This window comes from Triticum dicoccoides, chromosome 6A (genome assembly GCF_002162155.2).
Source record: "Triticum dicoccoides isolate Atlit2015 ecotype Zavitan chromosome 6A, WEW_v2.0, whole genome shotgun sequence".
NCBI lineage: Eukaryota > Viridiplantae > Streptophyta > Magnoliopsida > Poales > Poaceae > Triticum > Triticum dicoccoides.
Window position 1 is genome coordinate 456320833 of NC_041390.1, and position 27702 is coordinate 456348534.

Consider the following 27702-nt stretch of genomic DNA (forward strand, 5'->3'; position numbering starts at 1 on the left):
TCCTCTCCGACCCCTCAGCCCCGGCTCTCTCTCTCTCTCTGACCCCTCCCGCTCTCTGCAGATCGGCGACCCCGGCGAACCCGACGCCGACCACCGATCCCGACCCCTTCAGCGTCTCCCTCCGTGAAGCAGCCGGTGACGCCTAGCAACGCCAGCGAACACTAGACAGGTGCCTTTCCCTCCCCTCCCAAGTGTTAGTTAGCTTAATTTAATTGCCGTTAGTGTTAGTTAGCTTAATTTGCTGTTAGTGCTAGTTAGTTAATTGCTGTTAGTGTTAGCCCAGTGATAGTTAGTGTTAATATTGATGCATGTGTGCTGCTGCTGTTTTTGAAATTCAGTTAGTGCACACTGTTCAGTTACAGAAATTTATGAAATTCAGTTAGAGCACACTATTCAGTTACAATTTTTTTGAAATTTTCAGTTAACTGAACATTTTAGTTTTGGTAACTATGCAAACTTCAGTAAACTAATTCAGTAATTTCAGTTAACTGAATCATGCAATTGACAGCTATTGACAGTAAATTCAGTTAACTGAATCCTGCATGATTCAGTAAATTCAGTGTGTGTGTGATGATTTCTTGGAGGTTAGGTATGCCTAGGCCTCCAAAATCTTTTTTCATAGAGACTAGGACCCAACTAGCAAGGTGTAGCTTCCTATTTCCCTCAAAATCATTCCACAAGCAATGAGACATCTGAGAATTGATGAGGTTCACTGCCCATTTAGGGAACTTGAAAAAAGAGAGGAGATACACTGGAATGCTAGCCAAACAAGCTTGTATGAGGATCAATCTACCTCTGTAAGAGAGAAGTTTGCCCCTCCACCCAGCAATACTTTTAATGATTTTATCCAAAAGGGGTTGGATATCCTCTCTCCTCTGTTTATCATAGTGGAGAGGGATACCTAGGTACTTAATGGGGAAGTTACCTTTATTACAGACTAGAATAGAGAGGAAGTCAGCTAACTCCTGATAATCCATGTTGATAGGGATGAGTTCACTTTTAGAGTAGTTGATTCTCATGCCTGAGACTTGTTCAAAATAGGTTAGAACATTTTTCCGATTGCTAGCATGTGTGGAGTCATTGTCTAAGAAAAGGATGGTATCATCTGCATATTGAAGGTAGATGATGCCACCAGGGCAGACCTCAAGATAGAGCCCTGCAATCAGACTATGATCAGTAGCTTTGCTCAGCATTTTAGTAAGAACGTCCACTACTAAATTAAACAAAAGCGGGGAGATGGGGTCACCTTGCCTAAGGCCTTTACCAGCAAGGAAAAAATCACTTTCACATTTATTTAACTTGACCCCAACAGACCCCATGAGTAAGTTGCTGGATCCAACTCTCCTCTATGAAAGGCTTGGAAAAGATCTAAGAGATCATTTTTCACCAAGTCCCAAAAATGCTAGTAAAACAAGAAGGGAATCCCATCAGGACCAGGAGCCCCATCAGGATAAGAGCTAAAAATGGCTTCCTTCACCTCTATCTCTGAAAAAGGGGCTTCTAGCAGTTCATTTTCAGCAGGAGAGACTTTTTCAGAAGCAGAGAAAAATTATTTTGTAGAGAGAACCCAGAAGGGTTTTATTTCTTAAACAGGTCTTTGTAGAAGTCACTAGCCACTTTCAGCATCTCATCTACCTCAGTAACAGGGCCATTAGGGCCATCATGGGAGTGAATGAGGGTTTTCCTCCTCCTCTGGTTAGCTACTGCATGGAAGTAAGCAGTATTTCTATCACCCTCCTTAATGTTCCTCTCTCTAGACCTTTCTTTGGCTTTGATTTCTTCTTGAAGCCAAATTTTCTTGAGCTCTCCATGGACAAAGTTTAATCTATTAGCCTCAGCCTCAGAGAGGTCAGTGGTTCCTGCCTTAATATCTAGAGAATCAAACTCAAGGAGGAGAAGCCTTTTGTATCTTCTAAGATTAGCTTCCTCATTGGAGTTCCACCCTTTGGTAGTTGTTCTAAATCTCCTGATTTTGATCTGCCAATTTTCTAGGGGCAGCTGCTCCTAGTAGGCTCATTCCAGATTTTCCTGACTAGCTCAGTAAAATCTTCTCTAAGCAACCACCACTTTTCAAATTTAAAACTACTGCTCTTTGGACTTTGGTTAAGACCAGAGTCCCAGAGCAAAGGAGTGTGGCCACTACCACATCTGGGCAGAGCTCTACAACTAGAAAGGGGAAAGAAACTATCTAATTCTGTGTCACAGAAAATTCTGTCAATGGTGGACATAATCCTGGAGCAGCACTTCCAACATATCTAGCAGAACTGTGGGTTTTCCTTCTGACAGGGCAATTCTCAACTTTATGGGTAACCATTTTGTAGATAAAACAACTCTTGGGCTTGACACATTTATCCAAATGATGCCCTGGTTCCACGTAGTTGTAGCAGATCACCTCAGAGTATGCCATAAGGCCCGAAGTAGGGATAGGAGCAGTTTTCTGGATGTCCTATCTCTTCTTTTGCTGATTCTTGCCTTGAGATTTCCCACTGATATGAGAGTCAGAACCACCAGCAGATTGATCTTGGGTAATTACAGGAGCCTACCCAGATTGTGCCCTCATTTGGGGCGGAGGTGGGCCGTACCACTGTCTAACCGGCGCTCCCCCCCATTGTGATAGGGGAAATTCATCAGAGTTCCTGGTTCCTTCTCATCCTCCAGCCAGATGTTGTCTCTCAGGAAGCAGAAATAACCACCAGACAGCTCAATTGAAGCAGATTGCAAGCCTAATTTCAATCTTCTACAGGTTTGGGGGAGAGGTAAGGTAGGGGATCCACCTGCTCCGGCTCCGGTGGCGTGCTGGTGGGCATGAGTCCAGTCAAGCATTCCCATCTCGCAGCACAGCGTGGATCTCTTGAATTCACTTCTCCTTTCGCCCATTGAACGAACACAATCGGTGGCTCACTGGGGTGGGGCATCTTGTGCTTCTCTAAGAAATCTCCTTCGAAGTAGATTCACAAGGATAGATTCAACAGCTCCCAATCCACATGATCCTTGCACATCCGAGCATACCTGCGCGAGTGAGAGAACAGATTCGGTCCCTCCTCGGCTTCCTCCCTCGCAGCTTCCTCCTCTGCTTCCCTCCATTCGCGCGTGCACTGGGTCCAGGAGAGAGCGTCGTCGTGGATCCGCATCGCCCGCTCCCTCCATCTCCTCCCTCGAGTCTCTCGCAGCACCGCCGGCGCGACGGAGTTGAGGTGCTGGAGCATCCGCGGGAAGGCTTTGTAGACATGTGGGGGATGCATCTTGTACATCTGCCTGTCTTCCAGCCATTCCCCCGTGGATATGGCCGGTGACTCCATGGGGCGCGCGAGCGGACTTGCTGAGGGGGGCAGGCGCGCCCGGAGTCAGGAGGCGGGGGGTGGCGGCGAGATCTATAGCGGCGGCGAGGGTGGAGGTAGTGGAGGGGGCGGCGGCGAGGGTGGAGGTGGTGGCGGGGGCGAAGGGGATCGCGAGAGCGGCCATCTATTTGCCAATTATGTGAACTAAATAGTCAACATATAAAATAATTTAAATATATATAATATAGTTAGAAGGGAAACATAAGTTGGACCTGGCGTTCCTATTCTTATATAGGAAAATAGAACAGACCTCTGCATTTTCTTCAAAAAAATACATAAATTGGGCTGCCAAAAATAAAACCTCGGATGGGAGGTCCATAGGCCGGTGGATACATGACGGCCCTAAGAAAATACAAACAGGCCTATGGACCTCCCATCCGAGGTCGTGGGTTGTGCATGTTAAAAATGAAAGCCTAGACGGGGCAGCCCAAAACCACGTCCAACACTTGCCAAAACTTTGTCCCTTGTTTTCTCTGTGTTTCGCACACTCGACATTGTGTGGGCATTTTGACTGTGCATCATATGAAGATGTGCTATGCATGAATGTTGATCAGCATGATCTTAACTGGCTGGTAGTTCCATTTTCGACCATGAATAAAACTTCCAACATGATGTTAACCCTGTTTGAAAAGGCCGTGTGAATATAAATGCTCTGCCTCTGAAAGTTGCAGTTTCTTATCAGTTTCTTCTCTGAAACTGAACTTGCAGTTTCTTATCTGAAACTGAAACTTGCAGTTTCTTCTCAGAGAATCACATTGTCTGCACTTTTATACTCCTATGAAACTACATTTTTTAAGTGCTAAAAATAGATCTCTAGAATTCACAAAATACTTCATATGCTCAATACTGCAAATCTGAAATTCAAAAGACATTCATATCTAAAAGTACTCTCAAAATACACAACACAAAACACAATTCACAACCTGCAAATACTGACAACCCTAAGCTCCTCCTGACAATTCACAACCTGCCCGACTATTGGGCTGGGGGGGGGGGCAGCCCCCTCCTATTCCTCGGCGGCAGACAGCCGCCCCGTGAGACGATGTGAACAGCGAGGGAGACGATGGCGGGGAAGCATCGTCGGGCCAACTGCTTTTCTCCTCTTGCAGTTGGGTTCGGTCGACGAATACTCCACCGGCTCGCTCTGGCAGGACACCCTCACAAACGGCACCATGTAGATGCTCGATCCTTCAATCTATGGTGGATGCTCCATCTGGGATCGATACTCCCACCACCGCTCCCTCACGATCGGATTTGGTGAATCTGTTTGCTCCATGGCCTAGAGGAGCAGATCTATGTACTCCGGCGCGACTCCCTCCGGGAGTATCGCCGCCTTTTCGCTCTGTTGCAGATATTTGGCCATGGATGTCGCCCTCGCCGCTAGTTGGTCCTTGTGGTCAAACCAAGACTGTATCTCCAACATCCTAGCTAGCTTCACAGGGTTGCTGTATGCGATCCTCACATATCGGTTGTACTCCTCCATCGATCTACTTCTCCACAACACCTTCACTCGCCGGCGATGGTTTTTGAATGGAAGAGGAGAGGAGCAGCGCTGGTTTTGGATTAGAACAGGAGAGGAGCGACGCTGGTTTTGGACTGGAATGGGAGATGATGGGCGGTGGTTTTGAAATGGAAGAGGAGAGGAGCGGCGCTGCATTTAGATTGGAACAGGAGAGGAGCGGCGGTGGTTTAAGAGGAGAAGAGCGGAAGGGCGGCGCTGGTCTTGGAAGTATTTTTTTGTTGTTTTGCGTATTTTGGGTCAAAGTGTGACCACATACTGTATTTGACAAGCAAAATGTGAATGCATGTCACCAAAAATTGTATCGTTTGGTTCATCTCTGAATGTACTTTCAAATTATACTCCCTCCATTTTTGTATACAAGGCCACAAACTCATATTACAGGTACCAAGGTAAAAATCAATGCTATGTTTAAGTCAATGTTGCAAGCTAGCTTGTCACCTTGATTGTCGTGTTAATTAATGTGGTTTTTCTCTCCCAGGCACAACAAGCCAACCCTCTTACTCCTCGTTGGTTGATTAATGTTGGGAATGCAATCTAACCTTCTCACTCCCACATGCACACAAGGGATATTAATGTCCTCGGGTGCTAGTACGAGGCAAACGCCATCAATTTTTCCTCGATTAATGTTAGTGGCCTTGTATAGTTGCAAATTGTAATTTTGATAGTGGCCTTGTATACAAAAATGGAGGGAGTATTATTTTTACAATTTATAACATATATTTTATGTGCGAAAATCATGGTCAATTATGACCCAGAATAAAAGGGAGACTAGTTAATGTGGGTTCGCTTTCTTAATTGAAGGGTAAATTGATTTTGATTTTGATCCAGTCACAACACGCCGGCCCTCTCGTCTGGGGTGCGACGCGAACGCGACTGGCGTGCCTATGGTCGGTTCTCAATTGTCGTCCCACATGTTTGTCCAAACGCAGTATGACACTCATTCCATTCGAAGAGCAGCGTGCTAGACCGACCGACCGTCTGGGGTGCGACGCGAACGCGATGGGCGTGCTGTATACTCCGTACATGTGTGCCGTCATTTTCTAGACGCTTTGCTCCATGGCGCGGGTGCAATTCATGGATACAAAATTAGTATAATGTATACTATTTAAAAGTCGAGGGCGGGGCTTTTCCTGCGCGGTAGGCAGCGGGGAAGTTCCGCCTAGTCGGTTCGATAGAGACGCAAGAAGACGAGGGAGTAGGTTGCTGCAAACATAGGGCTGTGTGATTTGACAGCGAGTTACTGCTAGACAGGTGGGGCCCCGTGATTTGACTTTCCATTATCATTTTGACTGCGGCGCTACCGATTCCTGACAACCTTGCCTCTCCCAATGCTCCACCATGTAGTAGAGGCTGGCTCTTACATGAGATCCCACTTCTCCACTTTTTCCTTGCCTCTCTTTCCTCCACATATGCAAAAATGCCATGTAAAGTGCACTATTGTACTACTTACTTTTACTTGCTCCTACAGGTGCTTAAGCTTGCCACATAGGCATAAAGTCTGATGTGGCAAGTTAATCAAGAAGAGAGAGACTAGTTTGGTGACCCAAGGAAGAAAGAGTGCTAAGCGCGTGTACCTAGGTGAAAAGACAATTTTGAGTCTATAGCTAATTAAATGAAGCAAACTTAGCAACACCGTTTCATTGGAAGAGGTCACTCCTTGGAAAATGCAATAAATACTAGTAGTACGAAGAAAGAGATAGAGAGGAGTAAAAAAACACTTATAGCCAACCTTATAGCCAACCTTGTTGTAGTATGAGTGACTGAGTGATGACTATGTATGACATGCCAACATCAGATAGCCTAACGCACCATGTTAAATCTCCAAGGGTGCGGCCGCGCGAGCGACGCGACGGTCGTAGTAGGCGCGACCATGATACGGGCTGCTGGCAGCCCTTGGATCCGAGATCAAACGGTCGCATGCTAAGTTGCTGAAAATTTGCCGAATAACCCTCCAGGATAGGATATTCACCCATAGGTCTAGAATCACGCCATGCGGCCATTCAATCTCAGATCCAAGGGCTCTCGGAAGCCTGTATCATGGGAGAATGGAAAGCCACTACCCTGCCGTTCGCACGCTGGCAGTTCGCTCCTACTCGTCCCCGCATGTCCTTCAATACTACGGCGGTTCGCTCCTAGTCGTCCCGTCCATTCACATTACGGCAGTTCCACTAATCCTAACCCTCCTCCCAAATCCATGGCGTCCCAAATCTCCACGATCGGCGGTGAGTACAAGGTTAGAACCATAACCGGCGATGAGCTCGACGTCATCTACACCCGTTCTTCCGCGACGGTGAAAGGATGCCTTTCTCGCTTCAGACGCATGTTCGAAAACTCAGATGATGAGTGGGTCGCTAGGCTAGATATTGAGTACACCACAGTCCTGGGACGAGAGAAGGATCTAAAGGACGAAGAGAGGAAGAAGCCCGCCGTGATCCAGGTTTGCGTACATAACGTTTTCTTGGTCTACCACATATGCCATGCCGATGTTGAGTGCCAGGATTTTAAGAACTTCCTCGAGAGCAACCTAGTCAAATTCGTTACTGTAGACTTTGGTAATGACAAAGAAGTCCTGCGTCGGATAGGCCTCGTTGTAGGCAACACCTTCGACCTCTAGAAGAATCGGCTGGTGTCCTCTCGTCAGCCTTCAATGCTGACCCTGGCAGGAGCCATGGTTCATCCTTCGTACGGTAAACTGGAGAAACCTCCATACACATTTCATCATCACGCATGGCAGCGGAATGTACTAGATATAGACCACATCCACTACGCTGCAATGGATGGCTACCTTTGCTTCAATATCTACAAGGGTTGGATGAAGAGCAACAGCCAAGTGTGTGCTTCAAGCAAAGAAGTATCGGCCAAGAGGAAGTGGACAAGGACGAAGTCGAGGACATGGACGAGGACTCCGAGTAAGGTGGCAGTGTCATTGCTCATGGTGGTTCTAATGCAGTGTCTACCGGAATAGTTGCAAAGTTTAATTTCAGGTGTGCTTAATTTAATTTGAGGGGTGTGTTGTGCTGAGCCCCCATCAGAACTATGTTATGTTTCTTCTCGTTACTTTAACTCTTCAGTACATACATACTAGTATTTCTTACATTTCATCTTTTAGTTGGTATAGTACTACCACTCGTTTCTTCACATTGTATACGTACAACATATATGGCCAACATCATATAGCCAGCAGTTTAGTTGTCAAAGAATTTCAGGGTGCTTAGTTTTGTCAAAGAATTCCAGGATGCTTAGAGGGTGCTTGGATCCAAGGAACTTATTTTAGTCTGACTAAAAATAGTCTCTTTAAGAGGCTAAAGTTCCAAGCACCCCTGACTAAAGAGGGGCTAAAACTAGTCTTGAGACTAATTTTTTTTAGTTAGGGGTACCCCTACTAAAATGTGAATTAGTCCTCTCTCTACTCATTTAACTCCTCTCCTTTAAGACAGGCAAGTTCTGGATTGGAGGGTTTGGAGGATAATAAATGCTTATTAACTTGATTTTAGCCTTTTTAGTATTTGGATCCAAACATGGGTGAGGCAGGCAAGTTCTGGATTGGAGGGTTTGGAGGATAATAAATGCTCATTAACTTGATTTTAGCCTTTTTAGTATTTGGATCCAAGCATGGGTGAGGCTAGCATGTTTTAGTCCCACTACTTTTAATCATGGGACTAAAACGTATTTTAACTAGCCTCACCCTCTTAGTTTTATTTGAGGGGTGGGTTGTGCTGGACACCATTATTGTGACTAGCCTTTTTAATAGTACTATATGCATAATTTGGCGACGAGCGCTCTCTATATGTACCACCTTTTTTTTATTTCAAGTTTTGCTCCATGGCGCAATCCATCGATACTACTGCTGTACAAAAGTATACATTTTTTAAAAGGCTAGAGGGCGGGGCAGTCTACCTTGGTTGGTTTCACGAGAGGCGAGGGCCTTTGTGATTTGACAGCTCATTACTGCTGGAAGGCGGGGCCTTGTGATTTGATTGCTCGTATAAATGCGCCGACGACCTGATCGAGGAGGAGCAAAGAACCGTGCGGTATACTCAAGTTTTCCACCGGAGTAGTATGTCACACCCTACTTAGTTGAAGCATTAGAGTGTGCATCATGTTTAATTTCCTCTTAAATTTGAAATGGGGAAGACAGAACCCCCAACACCCCCTGGAAACAACTAGGGTTTACTAAAATTATTTTCAATGAACCTGAAATGCCCTTCTAAAAAGTTCACCCTCTTTGTCTTGGGTTAGAACCTCTGGTAAAATGGGTGCATAATTTTCTAGGTCAACAGAAGGTCATTGAATTAAATCATAAGTATTTGAATTTGGGCATTTAAATGCTATAAAATAATTTAAATGCTCAAATAATTCTGGAAATAAATGTTTGCTGTTGGATATATTCTAACCAGAGCCCACAATTATTTTCAGGATTTTTGGAAACGTTTTAGTATTTTTAATAAAGCCCAACAGTTGCAGTTAAATAGAAAACAGAAACAAATCAAAAAAAAAGAGAGAGAGGGAAGCCCACCTGGGCCTTACCTGTGCTGGCCCAGCCACCTGGCTTGGCCCAGCCGACTGGCCTTGCCAGTCGTCGTCCTCCTCCCGCCAGAAGGACGAGGAGCGCGTGGCCGGCGCCCGCGGCCACACGCCGGCCACCTCCTGCTTCTACCGACGCCCTGGAGACGTCCAGGGATGCCACACCGACCCCCACGTCCCCCTCTCATCCTCCCTCACTCTCCCCCTCGTCTCCCTCACCCTCTTCCGCGATGGCCGAGCGCGAGCCTCGCCGCCGTTCACCATAGACGCCACCAGAGCCACCCCCTCGCCCCTCCGACAAGCCCAATAGCTCCGCCTCGTCGCCCTGGACCTCTCCGCTAACCCACGCGACTCCAAACGCCGCCAAACACCGTCTTCACCCTCGTCTTCAACCTCGGGCACCCGAGCCATCTCCGGTCGATTCACCGCCGCCAGGACCTCCCCGAGCTCGCTGACCCCCTCTCCGACTCCGCTGTGCGCTCCTCTTCCTCTTCCCCTAGCTCCCGTGCTCGTTTGGCCTCTGTAGTCGCCACTTCCACCGCACCCGAAAGCTCCCCACCATCGGCCATGGCGCCGTCGTGGCTAGATCCATAGTGGCTCGAAGCCAAGCTCACTGTTGTGCTCAGCGCAGCACCAGGAGCCCGTAGCCACCACTAGATCCTTCTCCCGTGCACCGTAGCGTCAAACCCAACCCCGTCCGAACTCCGGCCGCCGCCACGAGCTCGATTCCGACGAGCTCGCTCCACCCCAGCTCCTCCCACTTGCTCCACTAGATGCGCGCGAGCCCCAGCTACGCGTAGGACCAAAGCGCGGTCGATTTGGTCGTCTGAGGGCGATTTCCGAAGCCCTCCGCCGTCTCGGCCTCGCCGGTGACTCAACGCCGGCGGCATTAGCCCCGCTGACCGGGGGTTTGACCCCAGTTTGATTCCCCTGAGTCACTGACAAGTGGGCCCCCCTCTGCTAACTAAATCAAATTAGTCTTAACTAAAAATAATTAGTTTAATTAACTACTGACATGCGGGACCCACCAGTCAGGTTTGACCTGGACGTCCCTGTTGACCACTGACGTCACCCTGACGTAATGCTGACGCAGTAATTAAATTACTGGAATTATTCTTATACAGGAAATTCCAGAAAATAGTCAAAACTTCTAAAAATCATAGAAAATCAACCATAGCTCCAAATGTAAAGATTTATATATGAAAAATGATCAGAAAAATTCAATCAATCCATCTGTAATGGTTTCATCCATGTCAAAACAAGTTTACCTTGCTGTTTAAGCAGAATAAGGTAATGCACTATTAAGGCCATGTTTAATGAGCTAATATTTGAATCTTTGATTCAAATGAGTTCATCCCCTTCTGTTTTAGCTTGCATTAGGCCAAGACACATTCATATTGCCATGTCATAGCATGCATCATATTGTTGCATATCGTCATGCATTGATTGTGTTCCGATGTGTTCTTCGTGGTAGGTTCTGCCTCCGAGGATATTCACGAGTATCCAACTGAAGGGCAGTATCCCACTACCACTCCATCAGGCAAGCAACTCATTGATCATTCCGATACAAACCCATGTTCTTGCTTCTGCTCTTGTTTACTGCATTAAGACAACGCGATTCAAACTGCTGTGTGCTATGGTAGCTGAACCCTTATCCTCTGCATGACCTGTCATTGCCACAGTAATTAGATGAAACCCACTAGCATGTGTAGGAGTTGATTGAGCCATGTATGTGATTCCTACGTTGTTATGCCTGCTATGCTTAGAGTTGTGTCAGGTCTGGTTCATCCGGGTGATGGGCTAGAGTGATATGTTTATGTCGGTAATATGAGGGATGTGTTGAACATGTTTTGGTAAAGGTATCGATGAGAGGCCATGTAGGAGTACATGGTGGGTTGTTTCATTGAGGCCGTCCATAAGAACTGAGATCTGTATGTGTGATTTAAGATCCAGTTACTACCGTACATTGGGCCCGAAACCAATGGACCCTCTCGGCTTCTTAATCACCCTAGTACTCTGTCCAGGAGTTGCAAATAGTTTCTGGTGTTTGTAGGTTATATGTTGGCGGCCGTGCGTAGCGCTGACCCTAGGGGTGGGCTATGTTGCGGTAGATACACCGTGGCCGGGTATGCCGGGCGCCCGTTTGGCGTCTCGGGACCCTGTTCACATCGTTCGGGGCCGTATGTGGAAACCTCGGCCGGACTCCCTGCGGATGGAACCTGGATAGGCGATAAACCCGGACGAGAGACTTAAGTGTTTAGGTAGGCCGTGGCCGACACCCTCGCTGGGCTTCCGCTTGAAGGTTGCCGAGTACATGTCGTGTAAACGGCGGTAAGTGGTGAAAGCGTGTATGAAGAGGTACACCCCTGCAGGGTATAAAACTATTCGAATAGCCGCGTCCGCGGTAAAGGACTACTTGGTTGCCTATACAGTTCATAGACAAGTTAATGGATACTACTAAAAGACTCAAGATAAGTGTGAGTACCGAGGATGGCCCTCTCGTAGGATAACGAGGGAGGATCCCCGGTGGAGTATTGTGTTGGTGAGTAGTGGACTCGTGTGCAAAAACTATTTTACTAGTGGAGTTTCGTAGGATAGCTTAGCCAAGAGTCAAAGCTGGCTTGCTGCAATAACCTCACCACCTTCTTGAGGATGAGCATGTATATTAGGTTCTGATGTAAGACTTGCTGAGTACCTTTGTACTCATGTTTGCTTAATTACTGTTTTCAGACGACAACACCGCCCCCTCCGATGGGTTCTACGTAGACCTTGACGTCGACGAGTGACTAGCCACCCAGGTGGTGATCTTGGCCATGGAGGGCCCTATGTAGATAGACAGGCTTCGAGAAGCCTTCTTTCTTTCTAGAGTCTGTACTCAGACTAGTTGCTTCCGCATGTGCTTGTATGATTGTATGACTTGAGTGTCGGGTCATGTGACCCCTATCTGTATGAACATGTTATGTATGGCTCTCTGGAGCCTTTAAATAAAGTACTTGAGTTGTAGAGTTTTGTTGTGATGCCATGTTGTATGTACTCATATCGGGCATATTGTGTGTATGATTGAAATGCTTGGTATTAGTGGGATCCGACAATCTAGTTGTTTATCCTTGGCAGCCTTCTTATGGGGAAATGTAGTCTAGTGTTCCTTGAGCCATAGTAGTCCGCTACAGCCCGGTTCACCGGAGTCCTGCTAGCCTAGCACTACTGTTCAGGACACTTGACTGGCCGGCATGTGTTTCACTTTGTTCCTATGTCTGTCCCTTCGGGGAAATGTCACGCGGTGACTTCCGGAGTCCTACCTAGCCTGCTACAGCCACGGTTCCCCGGAGTCCTGTTAGCCCAGTGCTACAGCCCGGAATCACTCGCTGATGACCGACATGCTCGATGTGATTCATGTATGCCTGTCTCCATAGGTCTGTGCCGCTTTGGTTCACGACTAGCCATGTCGGCCCGGGTTCTCTGTCATATGGATGCTAGCGACACTATCATATACGTGAGCCAAAAGGCGCAGACGGTCCCAAGCCATGGTAAGGCGACACCCGTGGGATATCGTGCGTGAGGCCGCAAAGTGATATGAGGTGTTACCAGCTAGATCGGTGTGACTTGGAATCGGGGTCCTGACAGCGTTGGTATCAGAGCCGGACTGCCTGTAGGTTCGTTGAGCCAAACTAGTCGATGTTGAGTCTAGAAATGCTTTAGTTATATGTAGGGGAATTGATTGTGGGAGGGAACGTAAGGCTCTTTTACTCCTTTACCCTATGCCTCTGATCTGAGTCATTCTCATCTCATTCAACGTGGGTTAAGGACTAGGCTCTCTTTTTCTATCAGGTTCACGTGTTACTAATCCGTAGTAGCTTATAGGATTGTTGTTACAAGTCCCAGTTCAGTTTCTACTATTCTTAGTATGTTGCTAATTGGATCAGAACCTTGATATGATGTTGTTGAGTGGTATTGCGAACTGTTGTGGATGTCTCAAGTCTTTTTCTGAGCATTTACAGCTGTTATGCTGTCCAATTTTCCCTAGAAATTCTGATGTCTTTGCATTATGGTTGTGCTTTCAGATGGCCAACCGTGTTGAAAACCAAGTGGTTCGCCTGACCCGGTGCCTCGACGTGCCCGGTCATACTGCTATGTTAGTCCGGGTAATGATCGAGCCGGGTTACCGTTGGTATCTCGAATACACCGTCGAAGAGCAATTCCGAGACTTTAATCAAAGCAAATATTTCTGCACCGTCAGGATATTTCCTTCTTATCCTGGATCTACCGAGCCCCTTCACTGTTCCTATGGACTCAGGGTTACTGTTGAGATGGCTATGCAGGATGCTGCCTATTCCATGATGACCATCATGTGAGTCCGGATTGGCCTGCTTCGGACCACCGACTTCCGTTACATGCCAGCTTCACTTCCGGGAGCGCAAGGGCATCTTGAGGCTATCTATGCTGACTCCACTCAGGAGGACTCATTAGCTCGTACCACTGCCGAGATGCACGAAGATAAGGACCGAGAGAATCGGGCCTTGAGGCTGGAGCTTTTCAATACCCGTGCTGATCATTGGGCCACATTGACTCGGTTTGCACCTGCAGTGCAAGCTGGATGTATGGATACAAGGGATCTGTATCCTGTGAGATCTGCTCTGCCAGACATGGTGGATTGGCGTGATGTGGGAGGCATCACCCCACCCCGTGGTCCCCGCAGGCCACCGTTTGTTGGTCCAAGACCTCATCCTAGCCCCTATGGTCCACAGGCTCCTCAGGACCGTCTGTTCCCGGATGGTCACGTTGAACTTCCAGGCTATGGAGGTGACCTCTATGAGGACTACTACGGAGCTATCTGAGTTAGTAGTAGTACCACTAGTATTGTAGTAGTTGTATCTCCACTGTCCTGCGTGACTTGTGGAATATGACTTTGTGTGTAATCAACCCCGGAGGTGTAGACAAATAATGTATAGGAGCTTGGGATGCCTCCGATGAGATGTAACGTCTTTCATCATAGTTGTACTGTAGCCTGGGCTTGTACTAAACTATGTATGATGTGTATGACCGTTGGTATATATATGGCAGTTTTATATTACCATGACATACGGATGAACATCTCTGCATTCCGTGTTATCCATTACATTCTGCACTTCCTTGCTAAGTTTGAGCCATCATTGTCTAAACCATTGTCTTGTTTTCTCCTAGGATGGTCAACACCCGCAGCAACCCTGCTGCCTTGGAGCAGGGGGAAGCCAGTGCAGCTAGGGGTGAAAATCTGCCTCACCCGCCTTCTCTGGCCGAAGTAATGCTGGAGGCGGAAAGAAACAAGCGTGAGACTAACCGCCTGCTAGAGTGGACTGAGCAAAACACTGCACGCCACCCGTGAAATGACTTGGTGTCAATCAATGACTTTATCAAGTTGTACCCACCAAAGTTTAACCATTCCGTCGAGCCCCTCGACGCGGATGACTGGCTTCGCAGCATCACCCACAAGCTACGTTCTGCCAACGTAGCCGAAGTCGACAAGGTTACTTACACTGCCTACCATCTTGAAGGCCCTGCTAGCCTCTGGTGGGAAAATTTTGAAGCTATGCGCCCGGTCGGCCAAATCACTACTTGGGCTGAATTCAATGAGGCTTTCCGTGAGCATCACATTCCGGAAGGTCTCATGGATCGCAAGAGGGAGGAGTTCTGCAACTTCACCCAAGGAAGACTGACTGTGGATGCTTATAGTCGTGAATTTGGGAATCTAGCACGTTATGCCCCTGAAGAGGTATCTACTGACGCTAAGAAGCAGGCAAGGTTCCGCAAGGGACTTAGCCCTGAGCTTCGCCGCGATCTTCGTCTGCACGAGTGCACCTCCTTTCAGAAGTTGGTCAATAAAGCCATCAGTGCTGAGACAGGCCAGACTGATTATGACGCTTCACGCAAGCACTCCCGTGATTTTGGCTCTTCATCCGGCTCTGGAGCTCAGAAGCGCCGGGTGTGGATTCCAAGCACGACACTGCCACCCAGGTTCATCCCGAGGCCATCCTTTGAGGCGCCTCGTCCCAACCAGCAATTTGCACCGCCCAAGCCCTATGGTGGCCCCGCTGCTAATGCTGCTCCACGCCCCAATGTTGTGACTTGTTTCAAGTGTGGAGAGCCGGGTCACTATAGCCGAGAGTGTCCCCAGAACAACAACCCCATTCAAACTGGAAAGTCTGTTGGCCGTGGTAAGCCTGCGGGAAAGACATTCTACGCCAAGCCGGTCACCACTGCCCGTGGCCAGGTCAACTATGTTTCAGCCGAGGAGGCTCATGAGGATCCTAACGTCGTTCTTGGTACGCTCCTTGTTAACTGCCATCCGGCATCCGTTCTTTTCGATACTGGAGCATCTCATTCATTCATATCCGAGAACTATGCTCGATTGCATAACACGACATTCTGTGACATGCCCTCTACCATGGAAATTCAAACTCCTCGCTCTAGATGGCAAACTTCTAGAGTAAGCCATGGGAACGAAATTCATGTCGATAGACTTGTCTTCCTTGCATCCTTAATAGCTCTCAAGTCCTCGGACATAAACATCATCTTGGGTATGGACTGGATGTCAGCTCATTATGCTAAGATTGATTGTGCCACTAGAACCGTTCAACTTACTCACCCATCGGGCAAGACAGTCAATGTCTTAATTCGAGTGGCCAAGCGCCAGCTTTACTCCCTAAATGCCAACCCCCTTCCAGACCTTGAGGATGTTCCGGTAGTCCGAGACTTTCCGGATGTCTTTCCAGAAGAACTGCTAGGTGTCCCACCTGACAGGGATGTTGAGTTTGTGATAGACCTTGTCCCAGGAACCGTTCCAATTTCTAGAAGACCCTACAAGATGGCACCCTTAGAACTAGCCGAGCTTAAGAACCAACTCGATGAGTCCTTGAAAAAGGGTTTCATCCGTCCTAGTTCCTCTCCTTGGGCTTGCCCCGTCCTCTTCGTCAAGAAGAAGGATGGAACGGATCGAATGGTTGTAGATTACCGACCTATCAAATTGGTCACTATCAAGAACAAATACCCGCTTCCCAGGATCAACGATCTGTATGATCAGCTTGCTGGATCCTCAGTCTTTTCCAAGATGGATTTGAGGTTGGGCTACCATCAAATCAAAATCAGAAACGGGGACATTCCCAAAACGGCCTTTGTTACTCGTTATGGCCAATACGAGTACACCGTTATGTCCTTCGGTTTAACCAATGCCCCAGCTACCTTCTCTTGGTTAATGAACTCGGTCTTCATGGAGTACTTGGATAGATTCGTCGTAGTATACCTCGATGACATACTCATCTACTCCAAGAATGAAGAGGAACATGCTGAACATCTAAGGCTGGTATTGATGAAACTTCGAGAGCATCGCCTTTATGCCAAATTCTCCAAGTGTGAATTTTGGTTGCCAGAAGTGACCTATCTAGGCCATGTAATCTCTGGTAAGGGTATTGCTGTCAATCCCGAGCGAGTTCAAGCCGTCGTTGATTGGACTCCACCTGAGATGGTCAAGCAAGTTTGGAGCTTCCTTGGCTTAGCGAGCTATTGCCGCCGCTTCGTCGAGAATTTCTCCAAGGTTGCTAAACCTCTAACTGAACTCCTCAAGAAAGATAAAAAGTTCGAGTGGACTCCACAGTGCGAGTTCAGTTTTCAGGAACTGAAAAGACGCCTGACATCTGCTCCCATACTGGTACCACCAGACTTCTCCAAGGACTTTATTATCTATTGCGACACCTCGCGTCAAGGACTAGGTTGCATACTCATGCAAGATCATCAGGTAATCGCCTATGCTTCACGGCAATTACACCCACATGAGGAAAATTATCCCACACATGATCTTGAGCTTGTAGCTGTAGTCCATGCACTTAAAACTTGGCGACATTACCTTCTCGGTAATCGTTGCGAGATCTTCACGGATCACCAAAGTTTGAAATATATCTTCACCCAACCAGATTTGAATCTCAGGCAAAGACATTGGGTCAAGTTGATCTCGGATTACGACTTAGGAATAACTTACACCCCGGGCAAAGCCAATGTCATGGCTGATGCGCTAAGCCGTAAGTCCTATTGTAACAACCTGATGTTACAACAAAGTAAACCACTTCTCCATGAGGAATTTCGTAAGCTAAATCTTCACATTGTTCCTCGAGGATTCCTATCCACCCTGGTGGCGAAACCTACCCTTACGGATCAGATCATCAAAGCACAGAAGGTAGATCCGAGAATCTCCCGTATTAAGAGAAACATTAAGAAAGGGGTCGCGAATTGTTTCTCCATTGATGATCAAGGTGTCGTATACTTTGGAAATCGCCTAGTGGTTCCAAAGGCACGAAACCTGAAGCGGCTGATCCTTAAGGAAGCTCATGAATCCCCTCTCACCATTCATCCCGGTAGTACCAAAATGTATCAAGACCTATGCCAGAGGTTTTGGTGGACTAGGATGAAGAGAGAAATCGCTCAATACATTGCTAATTGCGACGTTTGTCGTCGTGTTAAAGCAGAGCATCAACGACCTGCTGGCACCCTTCAACCTTTGGCTATTCCCGAGTGGAAATGGGATAAAATCAGTATGGATTTCATCACTGGGTTTCCCAGGACCAAGAGAGGGAATAATGCCATCTTCGTCGTGATCGACCGACTTTCCAGAGTAGCCCACTTTCTACCTGTTCGTGAGAGTATCACCGCTAGCCAGCTAGCCGATTTATACATCTACCGAATAGTGTCTCTTCATGGTGTTCCATTGGAAATTAACTCAAACCGTGGGAGTCTCTTCACCTCTCGATTTTGGGAAAGTTTCCAAAATGCTATGGGAACTCGTCTCTCCTTTAGCACCGCCTTCCATCCTCAATCAAGTGGTCAAGTAGAACGAGTTAATCAAATTCTGGAAGATATGCTCCGAGCCTCTGTCATCTCGTTCGGAATGAGTTGGGAGAAATGCCTTCCATTCGCGGAGTTTGCTTATAACAATAGTTATCAAGCCAGCTTGGGCAAGGCTCCTTTCGAAGTTCTCTATGGACGAAAATGTCGAACGCCTCTTAACTGGTCAGAAACCGGGGAAAGACAACTCTTTGGCCCGGATATGATTCAGGAACCAGAAGAGCAGGTTCGCGTTATTCGTGAGAAATTGAAAACATCCCAATCTCGTCAAAAGAGTCAATATGATCGTAAACATAAGCTTATGACTTATGAAGTCGACGAGAAGGCTTACCTTCGGGTTACCCCGTCGCGGATCCTATCTGTGGAGTGGACCACGAAACGCTTGATCTACAAGATAACCTCTCCTATCGGGAATATCCCGTTCGTATCCTTGATCAAGCCGAGCGTACCACTCGACGTCATAATATCAAGTTTCTCAAGGTTCAATGGTCACACCATTCCGAGAAAGAAGCCACTTGGGAAAGGGAGGATCGTCTTCGACTCGAGTACCCCACCTTCTTCCCGGAGGATCCTAAATCTCGGGACGAGATTCTTTTGAGTGGGGGTGAGTTGTCACACCCTAGTTAGTTCAAGCATTAGAGTGTGCATCATGTTTAATTTCCTCTTAAATTTGAAATGGGGAAGATAGAACCCCCAACACCCCCCTAGAAACAACTAGGGTTTACTAAAATTATTTTCAATGAACCTGAAATGCCCTTCTAAAAAGTTCACCCTCTTTGTCTTGGGTTAGAACCTCTGGCAAAATGGGTGCACAATTTTCTAGGTCAACAGAAGGTCATTGAATTAAATCATAAGTATTTGAATTTGGGTATTCAAATGCTATAAAATAATTTAAATGCTCAAATAATTCTGGAAATAAATGTTTGCTATTGGATATATTCTAACCAGAGCCCACAATTATTTTCAGGATTTTTGGAAACGTTTTAGTATTTTTAATAAAGCCCACAGTTGCAGTTAAATAGAAAACAGAAACAAATCAAAAAAAAGAGAGAGAGGGAAGCCCACCTGGGCCTTACCTGTGCTGGCCCAGCCACCTGGCTCGGCCCAGCCGACTGCCCTTGCCAGTCGTCGTCCTCCTCCCGCCAGAAGGACGAGGAGCGCGTGGCCGGCGCCCGCAGCCACACGCCGGCCACCTCCTGCTTCTACCGACGCCCTGGAGACGTCCAGGGATGCCACGTTGACCCCCACGTCCCCCTCTCATCCTCCCTCACTCTCCCCCTCGTCTCCCTCACCCTCTCCCGCGATGGCCGAGCGCGAGCCTCGCCGCCGTTCGCCGTAGACGCCACCAGAGCCACCCCCTCGCCCCTCCGACGAGCCCAATAGCCCCGCCTCGTCGCCCTGGACCTCTGCGCTGACCCACGCGACTCCAAACGCCGCCGAACACCGTCTTCGCCCTCGTCTTCAACCTCGGGTACCCGAGCCGTCTCCGGTCGATTCGCCGCCGCCAAGACCTCCTCGAGCTCACTGACCCCCTCTCCGACTCCGCTGTGAGATCCTCTTCCTCTTCCCCTAGCTCCCGTGCTCGTTTGGCCTCTGTAGTCGCCACTTCCAACGCACCCGAAAGCTCCCTGCCGTCGGCCATGTCGCCATCGTGGCTAGAGCCACAATGGCTCGAAGCCAAGCTCACCATTGTGCTCAGCACAGCACCAGGAGCCCGTAGCCACCACCAGCTCCTTCTCCCGTGCACCGTAGCGTCAAACCCAACCCCGTCCAAACTCTGGCCGCCGCCACGAGCTCGATTCCGGCGAGCTAGCTCCACCCCAGCTCCTCCCACTTGCTCCACTAGATGCGTGCGAGCCCCAGCTACGCGTACGACCAAACCGCGGTCGATTTGGTCGCGTGAGGGCGATTTCCGAAGCCCTCCGCCGTCGCGGCCTCGCCGGCGACTCAATGCCGGCGGGATTAGCCCCGCTGACCAGGGGTTTGACCCCAGTTTGACTCCCCTGAGTCACTGACAAGTGGGCCCCCTCTGCTAACTAAATCAAATTAGTCTTAACTAAAAATAATTAGTTTAATTAACTACTGACACGCGGGACCCACCATTCAGGTTTGACCTGGACGTCCCGTTGACCACTGACGTCACCCTGACGTAATGCTGATGCAGTTATTAAATTACTGGAATTATTCTTATACAGGAAATTCCAGAAAATAGTCAAAACTTCTAAAAATCATAGAAAATCAACCATAGCTCCAAATGTAAAGCGTCTCGGGACCCTGTTCACATCATTCGGGGCCGTATGTGGAAACCTCGGCTGGACTCCCTGTGGATGGAACCTGGATAGGCGATAAACCTGGACTAGAGACTTAAGTGTTTAGGTAGGCCGTGGCCGACACCCTCGCTGGGCTTCCGCTTGAAGGTTGCCGAGTACATGTTGTGTAAACGGCGGTAAGTGGTGAAAGCGTGTATGAAGAGGTACACCCCTGCAGGGTATAAAACTATTCGAATAGTTGCGTCCGCGGTAAAGGACTACTTGGTTGCCTATACAGTTCATAGACAAGTTAATGGATACTACTAAAAGACTCAAGATAAGTGTGAGTACCGAGGATGGCCCTCTCGTAGGATAACGAGGGAGGATCCCTGGTGGAGTATTGTGTTGGTGAGTAGTGGACTCGTGTGCGAAAACTATTTTACTAGTGGAGTTCCGTAGGATAGCTTAGCCAAGAGTCAAAACTGGCTTGCTGCAATAACCCCACCACCTTCTTGAGGATGAGCATGTATATTAGGTTCTGATGTAAGACTTGCTGAGTACCTTTGTACTCATGTTTGCTTAATTACTGTTTTCAGACGACAACACCGCCCCCTTCGATGGGTTCTACGTAGACCTTGACGTCGACGAGTGACTAGCCACCCACGTGGTGATCCTGGCCATGGAGGGCCCTATGTAGATAGACAGGCTTCGAGAAGCCTTGTTTCCTTCTAGAGTCTGTACTCAGACTAGTTGCTTCCGCATGTGCTTGTATGATTGTATGACTTGAGTGTCGGGTCATGTGACCCCTATCTGTATGAACATGTTATGTATGGCTCTCTGGAGCCTTTAAATAAAGTACTTGAGTTGTAGAGTTTTGTTGTGATGCCATGTTGTATGTACTCATATCGGGCATATTGTGTGTATGATTGAAATGCTTGGTATGAGTGGGATCCGACAATCTAGTTGTTTATCCTTGGCAGCCTTTCTTATGGGGAAATGTAGTCTAGTGTTCCTAGAGCCATAGTAGTCCGCTACAGCCTGGTTCACCGGAGTCCTGCTAGCCCAGCACTACTGTTCAGGACACTTGACTGGCCGACATGTGTTTCACTTTGTTCCTATGTCTGTCCCTTTGGGGAAATGTCACGCGGTGACTTCATGAGTCCTGCCTAGCCTGCTACAGCCCGGGTTCCCCGGAGTCCTGTTAGCCCAGTGCTACAGCCCGGAATCACTCACTGATGACCGACATGCTCGATGTGATTCATGCATGCCTGTCTCCATAGGTCTGTGCCGCTTTGGGTTCACGACTAGCCATGTCGGCCCGGGTTCTCTGTCATATGGATGCTAGCGACACTATCATATATGTGAGCCAAAAGGCACAAACGGTCCCGGGCCATGGTAAGGCGACACCCGTGGGATACCGTGCGTGAGGCCGCAAAGTGATATGAGGTGTTACCAGCTAGATCGGTGTGACTTGGAATCGGGGTCCTGACATAGTACTGCGACGGAGGAGCACGAAACACGGCAGCCCAGTGCCATATGGCGATAAAAATGATCTAATTTGCTAGTCATCTCATTGTTAGCATTGTTCTATTCATTCCCTCAAAAAAACATTGTTCTATTCATGCCTCGCAGAGAACGTGACACGTGCGGTGAAACACCCGAAGCAAAAGATGAAACACAGGAGCAAAAGAAGAAGGAAGATTATCACCCCAAATGATATAATTCGCCGCAGAGTCGTAACTGCTTCTTCATCGCCTCCACGACCTCCATCTCCTTGCGCGTCTCCTCCGCCATCTTCATCATTGTGTCCATGACGCGACATTTCTCGACATGAGCCTTCATCATCTGTTCCACGGCCATATTGCGTACCTTGACAGCAGCTGGGTGCTCGATGCGGAGCTTCGCCAACTCTTCCTTCTGTTCCATGGCGAGGGCCTGCAGCATCTTCATCGCAGAACTACTATTCTCATGCAGCTTCTTCCAGCCGGTGCTACGTCTTGAGCTTGCGTTGGTTTCCCCGAAGAGGAAGGGATGATGCAGCAGAGTAGCGTAAGTATTTTCCCTCAGTTTTTGAGAACCAAGGTATCAATCCAGTAGGAGCCCATGCTCAAGTCCCTCGTACCTGCACAAAGCGATAGCTACTCGCAACCAACACGATTAGGGGTTGTCAAGCCCTTCATGGTCACTTACGAGAGTGAGATCTGATAGATAGAATATTTTTGGTATTTTTGATATAAAGATGCAAAGTAAAAATTAAAAGCAAAGTAAATAGCAAAACAATATAAAAGTGATGGAGATTGATATGATGAGAATAGACCCGGGGGCCATAGGTTTCACTAGTGGCTTCTCTCAAGAGCATAAGTATTCTACAGTGGGTGAACAAATTACTGTTGAGCAATTGATAGAATTGAGCATAATTATGAGAATATCTAGGCATGATCATGTATATAGGCATCACATCCGTGACAAGTAGATCAAAACGATTCTGCATCTACTACTATTACTCCACTCATCGACCGCTATCCAGCATGCATCTAGAGTATTAAGTTAATAAGAGAGTAACGCCTTAAGCAAGATGACATGATGTAGAGAGATAAATTCATGCAATATGAAATAAACCCCATCTTGTTATTCTCGATGGCAACGATACAATACGTGCCTTGCCGCCCCTTCTGTCACTGGGTAAGGACACCGCAAGATCGAACCCAAAGCTAAGCACTTCTCCCATGGCAAGAACTACCAATCTAGTTGGCCAAACCAAACGGATAATTCGAAGAGACTTGCAAATATAAGCAATCATACATAAAAGAATTCAGAGAAGATTCAAATATTATTCATAGATAGACTTGATCATAAACCCACAATTCATCGGTCTCAACAAACACACCGCAAAAAGAAGATTACATCGAATAGATCTCCACGAGAGAGAGGGAGAAATTTGTATTGAGATTCAAAGAGAGAGAAGAAGCCATCTAGCTACTAACTATGGACCCGAAGGTCTGAGGTAAACTACTCACACTTCATCGGAGGGGCTAGGATGATGTAGAAGCCCTCCGTGATGACAGCCCTATTCCGGCGGAGCTCCGGAACAGGCCCCAAGATGGGATCTCATGGATACAGAAAGTTGCAGCGGTGGAATTAGGTATTTGGCTCCTCTTCTGATCGTTTGGGGGTACGTGTGTATATATAGGAGGAAGGAGTACGTCGGTGGAGCACCGAGGGGCCCATGAGGCAGGGAGCGCGCCCTGGGGGGCGCCTCCCACCCTCGTGACCACCTCTTTGATCCCTTGCAGTAGGGTCCAAATCTCCTGGATCACATTCGGTGAGAAAATCACGTTTCCGAAGATTTTATTCCGTTTGGACTCCGTTTGATATTCCGTTCGTCCAGAACACTGAAATAGGCAAAAAAAAACAGCAATTCTGGGATGGGCCTCCGGTTAATAGGTTAGTCCCAAAAGTAATATAAAAGTGGAAAATAAAGCCCAATATAGTCCAAAACAGTAGATAATATAGCATGGAGCAATCAAAAATTATAGATACGTTGGAGACGTATCAGCCGACGTTTTTCTCCTTCAACAGGTCGATCTCGTGGCAGAGCTTCGCATTGTCCTCCCGAAGTCGCAGGATTTCACCGGTCGCCTTCTTCTCCTAGGAAATGCTCTTCTTCAGCAGCATCACCAAGCCGGTAGTCAAGTCCCCTGCTGATTGAGCTCAGCGGGCATGTCGTCGAGGCTCTCCTTCAGCAACTTCATCAAGCCTTCGATGAACTCCTTCTGCTTATTGAGCTGATCGAGCATGCCGTCTAGGGATAACGACTCCAGCTCCGTCGGCTCAGCATGTTCGCCTCTGTAACGCCCTCGATGCGGCTATATCTCCTACGTGTCGAAGCACGACTTAGAGGCACAACCGCATTGAAAGCAATATCGCAAGTAGGGTAATCTTCACAACAACCCATGTAAATAGATAATAAAGGGAAAGGTACATAGTTGGCTTACACTCACCACGTCACACAAAGTACATAAAAAGCATTATAACATCCAATACACTCATGGTCCGACTACGGTACCAAAATAAAAGATCAACCCCAACATGCGACATGGTCCCGATCGCCCCAGCTGGGCACCACTACTGATCATCAAGGAAAGACATATAGTAACGACGGGAGGCTTCATCGGACTCCCACTTGAGCTCAAGCGCATCATCTAGAACGGAGTCATCGGGCCCTGCATCTGGTTTGGAAGTAATCTGTGAGCCACGGGGACTCAGCAATCTCGCACCCTCGCGATCAAGACTATTTAAGCTTATAGGTAAGGCAATGTAATATGTGGAGCTGCAGCAAGCGACTAGCATATGTGGTGGCTAACCTGTTCGCAAAAGAGAGCGAGGAGAGAAGGCAAAGCACGAATGAAGAACTAGAGAATCAACCTACAGCAAACATTACTCCAACACCGTGTTCACTTCCCAGACTCCGCCGAGAAGAGACCATCACGGTAACACACACAGTTGATTCATTTTAATTAAGTTAAGGTTCAAGTTATCTACAACCAGACATTAACAAATTCACATCTGCCCATAACCGCGGGCACGGCTTTCGAAAGTTCAAATCCCTGCAGGGGAGTCCCAACTTAGCCCATCACAAGCTCTCACGGTCAACGAAGGATAAACCTTCTCCCGAGACATTCCGATCAGACTCGGTATCCCGGTTCTACAAGACAACTTCGACAAGGGTAAAACTAAACCAGCAACACCACCCAGATGTGCCGACAAATCCCGATAGGAGCTGCACATATCTCGTTCTCAGGGCACACCAGATGAGCAAGACGTCGGGTAGGCCAGCCCAGAGTTGCCCCTGGTAGCCCCGGACATCGCTCGGTTGGACCAACATTCAGAGGAGCACTGGCCTAGGGGGGGTTAAAACAAAGATGACCCTTGAGTCCGCGAAACCCAAGGGAAAAAGGCTAGGTGGCAAATGGTAAAACCAATGTTGGGCATTGCTGGAGGAGTTTTATTCAAGGCGAACTGTCAAGGGGTTCCCATTATCACCCAACCGCGTAAGGAACGCAAAATCCGGGAACATAACACCGATATGACGGAAACTAGGGAGGCAAGAGTGGAACAAAACACTAGGCAAAAGGCCGAGCCCTCCACCCTTTACCAAGTATATAGATGCATTAAGATAACAAGATGATATCCCAACAAATAAACAATATTCCAACAAGGAACGATCTCCAATCTTCACCTGCAACTAGCAACGCTATAAGAGGGGCTGAGCAAAGCGGTAACATAGCCAAACAACGGTTTGCTAGGACATGGTGGGTTAGGGGTTTGACATGGCAATTTGGGAGGCATGATAAGCAAGTGGTAGGCATCGTAGCATAGGCATAGCAAAAGAGCGAGCATCTAGCAAAGCAAAGATAGAAGTGATTTCGAGGGTATGATCATCTTGCCTGCAAAGTTGTCAGAGTTGACTGGATCCTCGAAAGCAAACTCAACGGGCTCCTCGTTAGCGAACTCGTCTCCCGGCTCTACCCAAACAAGACAAACAAGCAAAAGGAACAACAATCAACCACGTGCAAATGCTCGAACAACATGATGCAAACATGGTATGCTATGCGGGATGTGATATGTGATGCATATGCAAGATTTGACAACGAATGATTGAACCTGGCCTCAACATGGAAATCCAAGAGTGCCACTGGAAAGGTGAGGTGATTTCGGTTGAAATCGATATAAAGAACACCGGAATCGGATGCACGGTTTGGAAATGGCAAGCAAAACAAATATGGCACCGGTCTACGATAAACAGCAAGTAGCCATCTAAATGCATCGAGATAATTATGCTACATCACTCAAACATGGCAACAAAATACATGGCAGAGATCCACTCATGATGCTTGACAAAAGATGAACACTGAGCTACGGCCAATTCATCCATTAACAGGTTCAAACAAGCATGGCAAAAGTGCAATTGATAAACAAGTTTCAGACTTTGTGAAATTAACACTAGTCTGGAATTTCAGATCAGGCAGCACACTTTGGAGCATGAAAACTATATGCTACAGGAACTTAACATGTCAAAGCAAGGCATGGCATGGAGCTACTCAAAGAGCTTAACAAAAGTCCCTTAGTGATCTTGAGCCAAAAGGGATCAGAAAATACAATTGCAAGCATGTGAACATGGCAAAAACATAATCAGATCTCAAACTTAGAGAAAAACTGGAGCATGCAAATATCTTAACGAGTAGGCATGTTCACGAGCTCGATGCACTCGCTACAGAGCATCGCATGACAATCTAAGCATACACCCATCAAGAATACACATTATATAAACTAGACATGGCAAGAACAACAAGATAGCATGCACGGATCAACAACAACATCCTCGGCAAAATCGCTAACAAGTAGACAATCTGCCAGGAATTACGAAATAGCAAAAGTAGAGCTCGATTGACTCAAGCTAGTGTGCTCCATAATTGCACACAAAGACATGGATGGATAGAGCATCGCAATACTAAAAAATCACCCTTACTGATCATCCTCAAAAGAGGCACGGATCACTAGGAAACAGCATGAACATATGGCATATTGATAAAAATAAATCAAGGACTTGGAGAAATTCTAAGTCCCTGAAATCAGCATTAACGAATGCAGTACTTTGCAAGCTTGTGCTAGTCACCACACATGTCACAAAAATGCATGCTAAGCACCTCTGTAAAGATGGCAAAGCATATAACAAAACACATGTAGAGCTCAGGATCATATCATGCGCACTCTAAACATGGCAAAAATGACAAAAAGCTATTTGGTGCAGCAGATCTGACAATTAACTCAAATAGCTCTCTTCCAACAGCATTTCGGGCATCAAGATGAGCTCAAATGAAAATGATGCAATGAGATGAAATGATGTACTCTCTGAGACGAACATTTTGATATGCTACACGCCCAAAACGGAGCTACGGATGCGGAGATATAGCATGATGAAAAATGCAAATTATTTAGGGTTTCGGGAGAAAGTCAACCGAGAGAAAATATCCCAGATCTGGATCTGGCCAGGCGCGGAAACCGAGGATCACCGGATTTACTGTAGCTCGCTGGAGTTTGTCGGGGAAGGAGCTTGCCGGCTTGCCGGAGTGGAGGAGGAGGCCGGAGCCGTTGCGGGGTGGCGCCAGAGTCGGTGCGGCGTCGGGCGGCGGAAGCGGCG